The sequence below is a fragment of the Eumetopias jubatus genome, unplaced genomic scaffold (assembly GCF_037043125.1).
Source record: "Eumetopias jubatus isolate StellerSeaLion01/CBP00866 unplaced genomic scaffold, mEumJub1_p1.0 scaffold_3, whole genome shotgun sequence".
Lineage (NCBI taxonomy): Eukaryota > Metazoa > Chordata > Mammalia > Carnivora > Otariidae > Eumetopias > Eumetopias jubatus.
In genome coordinates this window covers 60,339,233-60,348,097 of record NW_028274809.1, presented here as the reverse complement: position 1 = coordinate 60,348,097, position 8,865 = coordinate 60,339,233, and positions in this window count along the sequence as shown.

The following is an 8,865-nucleotide window of genomic DNA, read 5'->3' as shown; positions in this document are numbered from 1 at the left end:
GCTGGGGCAAGTAGGGTGACTGGGCCACATGTCTCTCATCATCCAGCGGGCTGACCTGTGCTTGTTCATATAGCAGTGGCAGGGATCTGAGAAAGAGGAAAAATGCACTATGCCTCTTGAGATCTAAGCTTGGGATTTGCACACTATTTCCACTGCATTCTATTGGCCAAAGTAAGTCACAAGACCAGCCCAGATTCAAAAGAGGAAGTAGAATTAGCATGACCGATTCATCCTGGGTTGCTCATGACTTCTCTGGTTTTAGCACTCTAAGTCCTGTGTCCCAGGAAATTCCTCAGTTCTGGGCAGATTGGAATGGCAGGTCACCCTAAGTAGACTTCACCCCTTGGTGGGAAGAATTACAGTCACATTTCAGAGGACATGGTTATAAGAAGGGAAAAGAATTGGGACACTTTTGCAGTCAGTCTATCACAATGCCTGTGAGATATCCAAGCAGAAGTATCAGATATCACTTGGCTCTTAGAAGAGAGGTCTGGGGGGCGGAGCAAGATGGCGGAGGAGTAGGAGACCTAGATTTCGTCTGGTCTCAGGAATTCAGCTGAATAAGGATCAAACCATTCTGAACACCTACGAACTCAACAGGAGATCAAAGAGGAGAGTAGCAACAACTATCTGAACAGAGAAGCGACCACTTACTGGAAGGTAGGACGTGCGGAGAAGTGAATCCGAGGCGATATTCGGGAGGATAGACGGCGGGGGAGGGGCCTCCGCCGGCCGCTTCTGGCAAGTGATAGAGTCGCGGAGCACAAAATCGGAACTGTTAGAAGTCGGCTCCACTGTCGCTGCAGTGGCTAAGCAGGGGGTGGAATCCTCCCGGGACAGTGTGGTCTCAGGACCCTTGGGGTCACAGAAAGACCGGGGGAGCCTGAGTGCGCCAGAGTTCCCAGGTATCGGAGCAGGGAAGCCGGCTGCAGAGATGGAGCCGAGGCGCGGGCTCTCAGCTTGGGGTTGCCATAAACTGTGATCCGCGGCCCAGTCGGGCCACTGCTCCTCCAGCAGGGACCCAACAGGCGGCAGATCCGGGGAGACTCCCCTTCCTTCCCAGGGAGGAGCGGTGCAGGAGCGAACCACAGGGATCTGCTGGGTTTGGAGACTCCACACGGGGTCGGGTGCCACAGATAGCAACGCTCGGTCACAGGCCGGGTGAGCACGGAGAGCGGCCGGAGACCGGGGACAAGGGAGTGACTGCTTTTCTCTGTGGGCGCACTGAGGAGCTGGGCCCCGAGTTCTCAGCTCCTCCGGGTGGAGATTGGGAGGCCACCATTTTTGCCCTGGTCCTCCAAGGCTGTACGGAGAGCTTGCAGGGAACAAAAGCTCCTGAGATCAAACCGGAGCAGCTTGCTTAGTCCGGACCGAAAAGGGCGGGGCAATTCAGCCTCCGGCAAAGACATTTGGAAACCACAGCAACAGGCCCCTCCCCCAGAAGATCAGCCCGAACAGCCAGCAAGCCAAGACCAAGTTTACCGATCAAGGAGAACGGGAGAACTCCAGCGCTAGGGGAATACTGCACATAGAATTCATGGCTTTTTTTTTTTACCATGATTCATTAGTTCATCAAAGTTAATTTTTGTTAACTGTTTTTTTTTTCTTTTTCCCTTTTTCAACCAACATCTTATCAATCTCTTTTTTAAAAAAATTTTTTTTATTTTTCATTTTTAGAGTCATATTTTATCCCTTCATAGTAGTTACCCTTATTTTTGGCATATATATATAAGTTGTACTCTCTTTAAAATTTTGAGATACAGTTTCTTCTAACATATCAAAATATACCCTAAATCACTAGTGTATGGCTCTGTTCTAGTCTCCTGCCTGATCACATTCTCTCCCTTTTTTCTTTTCTTTTTTAAATCTTCTTTCTTTTTTCAAACAACTTCTTATCTTATCAAGTCCTTTTATAAAATCTTTTATAATTTTCATCTTTACAGTCATCTTCTATCCCTTCATTGTATCAACCCTTATTTTGTACATATGTGTCTTTCTTCCTTTAAAATTTTAGGAGGCACTTTTTACTAACAGACCATAATACACCCAAAATCTAGTGTGTGGCACTGATCTATGCACTAGCCTGATCATGTTTGATCACATTCTGCTTTTTTTGTATTGTTCTGTTTTTGTTTTTATCTTTTTTTTCTTTTTTCTCTTTCTTTTTTCTTTCTTTCCCTTTCTTTTCCCCTGGTTTCGGGTCTTTTCTGATTTGTATACAGTATATTTGCTGGGGACGTTGTAAACCTGTTAGCATTTTGTTCTCTCATTCATCTATTCTCCTCTGGACAAAATGACAAGAAGAAAAAAATCACCTCAGCAAAAAGAACAAGAGGTAGTACCGTCAGCCAGGGACCTACTCAATACGGACATTAGTACGATGTCAGACCTAGAGTTCAGAATTATGACTTTAAAGATACTAGCTGGGCTTGAAAAAAGCGTGGAAGTTATTAGAGAAACCCTTTCTGGAGAAATAAAAGAACTAAAATCTAACCAAGTCGAAATCAAAAAGGCTATTGATGAGGTGCAATCAAAAATGGGGGCACTAACTGCTAGGATAAATGAGGCAGAAGAGAGAATCAGCGATATAGAAGAGCAAATGATGGAAAATAAAGAAGCTGAGAAAAAGAGGGAGAAACAACTACAGGATCACGAGGGCAGAATTCGAGAGATAAGTGATACAATAAGATGAAACAACATTAGAATAATTGGGATCCCAGAAGAAGAAGAAAGAGAGAGAGGGGCAGAAGGTATATTGGAGCAAATAATAGCAGAGAACTTCCCTAATGTGAGGAAGGAAACAGGCATCAAAATCCAGGAGGCACAGAGAACCCCTCTCAAAATCAATAATAATAGGTCAACACCCCGACATCTAATAGTAAAACTTATGAGTCTCAGAGACAAAGAGAAAATCCTGAAAGCAGCTCGGGAAAAGAGATATGTAACCTACAATGGTAGAAATATTAGATTGGCAACAGACCTATCCACAGAGACCTGGCAGGCCAGAAAGGACTGGCAAGATATCTTCAGAGCACTAAACGAGAAAAATATGCAGCCAAGAATACTATATCCAGCTAGGCTGTCATTGAAAATAGAAGGAGAGATAAAAAGCTTCCAGAACAAACAAAAACTAAAGGAATTTGCAAACACAAAACCAGCCCTACAAGAAATATTGAAAGGGGTCCTCTAAGCAAAGAGAGAGCCTAAAAGCAGCAAAGATCAGAAAGGAACACAGACAACATACAGTAACAGTCACCTTACAGGCAATACAATGGCACTAAATTCATACCTTTCAATAGTTACCCTGAATGTAAATGGGCTAAATGCCCCAATCAAAAGACACAGGCTATCAGATTGGATTAAAAAAGACCCATCAATATGCTGTCTGCAAGAGACTCATTTTAGACCCAAAGACACCCCCAGATTGAAAGTGAGGGGGTGGAAAACCATTTACCATGCTAATGGACACCAAAAGAAAGCTGGGGTGGCAATCCTTATATCAGACAAACTAGATTTTAAAACAAAGACTGTAATAAGAGATGAGGAAGGACACTATATCCTACTTAAAGGGTCTATCCAACAAGAAGATCTAACAATTGTAAATATCTATGCCCCGAACATGGGAGCAGCCAATTATATAAGGCAATTAATAACAAAAGCAAAGAAACACATTGACAACAATACAATAATAGTGGGGGACTTTAACACCCCCCTGACTGAAATGGACAGATCATCTAAGCAAAAGATCAACAAGGAAATAAAGACTTCAAATGACACACTGGACCAAATGGACTTCACAGACATATTCAGAACATTCCATCCCAAAGCAACGGAATACACATTCTTCTCTAGTGCCCATGGAACATTCTCCAGAATTGATCACATCCTAGGTCACAAATCAGGTCTCAACCGGTACCAAAAGATTGGGATCATTCCCTGCATATTTTCAGACCACAATGCTTTGAAACTAGAACTCAATCACAAGGGGAAAGTCGGAAAGAACTCAAATACATGGAGGCTAAAGAGCATCCTACTAAAGAATGAATGGGTCAACCAGGAAATTAAAGAAGAATTAAAATAATTCATGGAAACCAATGAAAATGAAAACACAACTGTCCAAAATCTTTGGGATACAGCAAAGGCAGTCTTTTTTTTTTTTTAAAGATTTTATTTATTTATTCATGAGAAACAGAGGGAGAGAGAGAGAGAGAGAGAAGCAGAGGGAGAAGCAGGCTCCCAAGGAGCAGGGAGCCCGATGCGGGACTCGATCCCAGGACCCCGGGATCATGACCTGAGCCGAAGGCAGATGCTTAACCATCTGAGCCACCCAGGCGCCCCAGCAAAGGCAGTATTGAGAGGAAAGTATATAGCAATACAAGCCTTTCTCAAGAAACAAGAAAGGTCTCAAATACACAACCTAACCCTACACCTAAAGGAGCTGGAGAAAGAACAGCAAATAAAGCCTAAACCCAGCAGGAGAAGAGAAATAATGAAGATCAGAGCAGAAATCAATGAAATAGAAACCAAAAGAACAGTAGAACAGATCAACGAAACTAGGAGCTGGTTCTTTGAAAGAATTAACAAGATTGATAAACCCCTGGCCAGACTGATCCAAAAGAAAAGAGAAATGACCCAAATCAACAAAATCATGAATGAAAGAGGAGAGATCACAACCAACACCAAAGAAATACAAACAATTATAAGAACATATTATGAGCAGCTCTATGCCAGCAAATTAGATAACCTGGAAGAAATGGGTGCATTCCTAGAGATGTATCAACTACCAAAACTGAACCAGGAAGAAATAGAAAACCTGAACAGACCTATAACCACTAAGGAAATTGAAGCAGTCATCAAAAATCTCCCAAGAAACAAAAGCCCAGGGCCAGATGGCTTCCCAGGGGAATTCTATCAGACATTTAAAGAAGAATTAATACCTATTCTCCTGAAACTGTTCCAAAAAATAGAAATGGAAGGAAAACTTCCAAATTCATTTTATGAGGCCACCATTACCTTGATCCCAAAACCAGACAAAGACCCCATCAAAAAGGAGAATTACAGACCAATATCCTTGATGAACATGGATGCAAAAATTCTCACCAAAATACTAGCCAATAGGATCCAACAGTCCATTAAAAGGATTATTCACCATGACCAAGTGGGATTTATCCCTGGGCTGCAAGGCTGGTTCAACATCCGCAAATCAATCAACGTGATACAATACATTAACAAAAGAAAGAACAAGAATCATATGAGCCTCTCAATAGATGCAGAAAAAGCATTTGACAAAGTACAGCATCCTTTCTTGATCAAAACTCTTCAGAGTATAGGGATAGAGGGTACATACCTCAATATCATAAAAGCCATCTACGAAAAACCTACAGCGAATATCATTCTTAATGGGGAAAAGCTGAGAGCTTTTCCCCTAAGGTCAGGAACGCGACAGGGATGTCCACTCTCACCACTGCTATTCAACATAGTATTGGAAGTTCTAACCACAGCAATCAGACAACAAAAAGAAATCAAAGGCATCCAAATCGGCAAAGAGGAAGTCAAACTCTCACTCTTTGCAGATGATATGATACTTTATGTGGAAAACCCAAAAGACCCCACCCCAAAACTGCTAGAACTCATACAGGAATTCAGTCAAGTAGCAGGCTATAAAATCAATGCACAGAAATCAGTGGCATTCCTATACACCAACAACAAGACAGAAGAGAGACAAATCAAGGAGTTGATCCCATTCACAATTGCACCCAAAACCATAAGATACCTAGGAATAAATTTAACCAAAGAGGCAAAGGATCTGTACTCAGAAAACTATAAAATACCCAGGAAAGAAATTGAAGAAGACACAAAGAAATGGAAAAACGTTCCATGCTCATGGATTGGGAGAACCAACATTGTGAAGATGTCCATGCTACCTAGAGCAATCTACACATTCAATGCAATCCCCATCAAAATACCATCCACTTTTTTCAAAGAAATGGAACAAATAATCCTAAAATTTGTATGGAACCAGAAGAGACCCCGAATAGCCAGAGGAATATTGAAAAAGAAAAGCAAAGCTGGCGGCATCACAATTCCGGACTTCCAGCTCTATTACAAAGCTGTCATCATCAAGACAGTATGGTACTGGCACAAAAACAGACGCATAGATCAATGGAACAGAATTGAGAGCCCAGAAATGGACCCTCAACTCTATGGTCAACTTATCTTTGACAAAGCAGGAAAGAATGTCCAATGGAAAAAAGACAGTCTCTTCAACAAATGGTGTTGGGAAAATTGGACAGCCACGTGCAGAAGAATGAAACTGGACCATTTCCTTACACCACACACAAAAATAGACTCCAAATGGTTGAAAGACCTAAACGTGAGACAGAAGTCCATCAAAATCCTAAAGGAGAACACAGGTAGCAACCTCTTCGACCTCAGCCGCAGCAACTTCGTCCTAGAAACATCACCAAAGGCACGGGAAGCCAGGGCAAAAATGAACTATTGGGATTTCATCAAGATAAAAAGCTTTTGCACAGCAAAAGAAACAGTCCACAAAACCAAAAGACAACCGACAGAATGGGAGAAAATATTTGCAAACGACATATCAGATAAAGGGCTAGTATCCAAAATCTATAAAGAACTTATCAAACTCAACACCCAAAGAACAAATAATCCAATCAAGAAATGGGCAGAAAACACAAACAGACATTTTTCCAAAGAAGACATCCAAATGGCCAACAGGCACATGAAAAAGTGCTCAACATCGCTCGGCATCAGGGAAATCCAAATCAAAACTTCAATGAGATACCACCTCACACCCGTCAGAATGGCTAAAATTAACAAGTCAGGGAACGACAGATGTTGGCGGGGATGTGGAGAAAGGGGAACCCTCCTACACTGTTGGTGGGAATGCAAGATGGTGCAACCACTCTGGAAAACAGTATGCAGGTTCCTCAAACAGTTGAAATTAGAGCTACCATTCAATCCAGCAATTGCACTACTGGGTATTTACCCCAAAGATACAAATGTAGGGACCCGAAGGGGTACGTGCACCCCAATGTTTATAGCAGCAATGTCCACAATAGCCAAACTGTGGAAAGAGCCAAGATGTCCATCGACAGATGAATGGATAAAGAAGAAGTGGTATATATACACAATGGAATATTATGCAGCCATCAAAAGGAATGAGATCTTGCCATTTGCAATGACGTGGATGGAACTGGAGGGTGTTATGCTTAGTGAAATAAGTCAATCAGAGAAAGACATGTATCATATGACCTCACTGATATGAGGAATTCTGAATCTCAGGAACAAACTGAGTGTTACTGGAGTGGTTGGGGGTGGGAGGGATGGGGTGGCTGGGTGATAGACATTGGGGAGGGTATGTGCTACGGTGAGCGCTGTGAATTGTGCAAGACTGTTGAATCACAGATCTGTACTTCTGAAACAAATAACGCAACATATTTTAAGAAAAAAGAAAAAGAAGAAGATAGCAGGAGGGGAAGAATGAAGGGGAGTAAGTCAGAGGGGGAGACGAACCAGGAGAGATGATGGACTCTGAAAAACAAACTGAGGGTTCTAGAGGGGAGGAGGGTAGGGGGATGGATTAGCCTGGTGATGGGTATTAAAGAGGGCACATTCTGCATGGAGCACTGGGTGTTATGAACAAACAATGAATCATGGAACACTACACCAAAACAAATGATGTAATATATAGGTGATTAACATAACAATAAAAATTAAAAAAAAAAAAGAAGAGAGGTCTGGCCTGGAGGTAAAGTTGACATATAGTTGTGTGTGTGTGTGTGTGTGTGTGTGTGTGTGTGTGGTTATCTAATATTTATTGAGCAATTGAATGACAGATACTAATGCAATAAATTACTTAATTTTAATCCTTACAGATTACTAGGAAAATATATAGTATGTTCATTTTCATTTTACAAACAGAAATAGGAATTCACAGTTTCTAAAGATAAAAGGAAAGCAAAGTAAAAGGAAACTGAGTCAGGGATAGGGATAGAAAAACTACCAAAAGCTGATAGATACCCTCAAACACCACTAATTAACATAAGGGGAATGTCCTGACACACTTTGATTAGATCCTGATGGATCTGGTAAATTGTTAATATTCCGAGTAATGAGTCTTGAGTGATTCAGAGAAAGCTGAATTATGTTCAGCATGCATTTCTAATTTAATTCCACTGTGGTCAGAAAACATACTTTGTAGGATTTGAATCTTTTGAAGTTTATTGAGACTTGTTTTATGGCCCATATATGATCTGTTTCTGTGAGTATAATATTTGTGCTTAGAAAAAACACACATTCTGTAGTAGTTGAGTAAGTGTTCTAAAATGTCAATTAAGGTGGCTGATAATATTGTTGAGAATTTCTATGTTTTACTATTTCTATGTTAAACATTTCTGTGTTTTTTACTTTTTTTGCTCATTTTAACAATTTTTGAGAGAAGTGTGTGGAAATCTTTAATAACAATTGTGTTGTTTTCCCCTTTAATTCTACCAATTTTTTCTGTATTATCTTGAAGTTTTATTAGGCGCATTCATGTTTATGACTAATGTCTTCCTAATTAAATCTCTTATCATTATGAAATGTCCCCCTATGTCTCTGGTAATACTCTGTCTTAAAGACTACCAAATAGAATAGTAATATAGCCAGTTCAGTTCAGCTCTTTTTATGATTATTGTTTGCAGTGTAGTTTTTTACATTAAAAAAAAAATTTTTTTTTTTTTTGAGAGAGAGGGAGAATGCACACATGTGCGCTAGCAGGGGGGTGTAGAGGAAGAGGGTGAGGGAGAGAGAGAATCCCAAGTAGGCTCCATCACAAGGCCCAATCCCATGATTCCAAGATCA